Raw genomic sequence first — 1,523 nt, 5'->3', positions numbered from 1 at the left:
TTTTCCAGTCGAAATTTCTAAAACAGTAATGGCTTATTAAAATAACAATAGGTCGGGTACCTCCCGTGTATAATATTAGCATATGAATTAAAAGTAACACCAAAATATATCTATTGCATAAAATAAGTTGTCCATTGTACGTTTTCTGTCTCTTATACACATCTAGATGGTCAGATGTGATAACCGCTACACTACCGAATTTGTAGGTGGGAGATATTTAGGTAGTAGGTAGAAGTATTTCCAGTTAAAATGTCTAAAACAGTAATGGTTATTAAAATAACAATAGGCTTTAGATTTAAATAAAAGATTAATTGATTCCGCCCGGGCTCGAACCGGGGACCTTCTGTGTGTTAGGCAGATGTGATAACCGCTACACTACGGAATCTGTTGCTTGTTGTAGAAGTTAGTATTTTTCCAGTCGAAATTTCTAAAACAGTAATGGATCATTAAAATAACAATAGGCCGGGTACCTGCCGTGTATGATTATAGCATATGAAATAACAATAACACCAAAATATATCTGTTGCTTAAAATAAGTTGTCCATTGAACGTTTTGAAGTGGTTACTTACTAGGCCTAATAAATAACTAATATGGATACCAATTCCAATAAAATAGAAAGGTGATTCCACCTGGGCTCGAACCGGGGACCTTCTACGTGTTAGGCAGATGTGATAACCGCTACACTACGGAACCTCTTGTTGTTGAATGAGTTAGTAATTTTCCAGTCGAAATTTCTAAAACAGTAATGGCTTATTAAAATAACAATAGGCCGGGTACCTCCTGTGTATAATATTAGCATATGAAATAACAGTAACACCAAAATATATCTGTTGCATAAAGTAAGTTGTCCATCGAACGTTTTGAAGTGGTTTCTAAAATACTTACTAAACCTAATAGAACATGGATACCAATTCCAACAAAAAGAAAGTGATTCCGCCCGGGCTCGAACCGGGGACCTTCTGCGTGTCAGGCAGATGTGATAACCGCTACACTACGGAATCTCTTGCTTGTTGAAGGAGTTAGTCATTTTCCAGTCGAAATTTCTAAAACAGTAATGGATTATTAAAATATCAATAGGCCGGGTACCTCCCGTGTATAATATTAGCATATGAATTAAAAGTAACACCAAAATATATCTATTGCATAAAATAAGTTGTCCATTGTACGTTTTGAAGTGGTTTCTAAAGCCTAATAGAACATGGATACCAATTCCAATAAATAGAAAGTGATTCCGCCCGGGCTCGAACCGGGGACCTTCTGCGTGTTAAGCAGATGTGATAACCGCTACACTACGTTTCTGTTGCTTGGTGTAGGAGTTAGTATTTTTCCAGTCGAAATTTCTAAAACAGTATTTGATTATTAAAATATTACAAGGCTGGGTACCTCCCGTGTATTATAATTGCATATGAAATAACAGTAACACCAAAATATATCTGTTGCATAAAGTAAGTTGTCCATCGAACGTTTTGAAGTGGTTTCTAAAATACTTACTAAGCCTAATAGAACATGGATACCAATTCCA

At 35.9% G+C, this 1,523-nt stretch overlaps 3 non-coding genes across 3 annotated transcripts; all 3 read right to left on the bottom strand.

Moving 5' to 3' along the window:
* Positions 1–312: 312 nt before the first annotated feature.
* Trnav-aac lies at positions 313–385 on the bottom strand. The gene has a single exon. It is a non-coding gene; the product is annotated as a tRNA-Val (tRNA).
* A 236-nt stretch (positions 386–621) lies between these two features.
* Positions 622–694, bottom strand: Trnav-aac. The gene has a single exon. It is a non-coding gene; the product is annotated as a tRNA-Val (tRNA).
* A 235-nt stretch (positions 695–929) lies between these two features.
* On the bottom strand, positions 930–1,002 carry Trnav-gac. Its single transcript has one exon. It is a non-coding gene; the product is annotated as a tRNA-Val (tRNA).
* Positions 1,003–1,523: the final 521 nt, after the last annotated feature.

Source organism: Anneissia japonica, unplaced genomic scaffold (assembly GCF_011630105.1).
Source record: "Anneissia japonica isolate Jap-2015-1 unplaced genomic scaffold, ASM1163010v1 scaffold288015_len651517_cov191, whole genome shotgun sequence".
Classification (NCBI taxonomy): domain Eukaryota; kingdom Metazoa; phylum Echinodermata; class Crinoidea; order Comatulida; family Comatulidae; genus Anneissia; species Anneissia japonica.
Note: the sequence above shows the minus strand (reverse complement) of the source record. Positions and strands in the feature narration are given on the sequence as shown.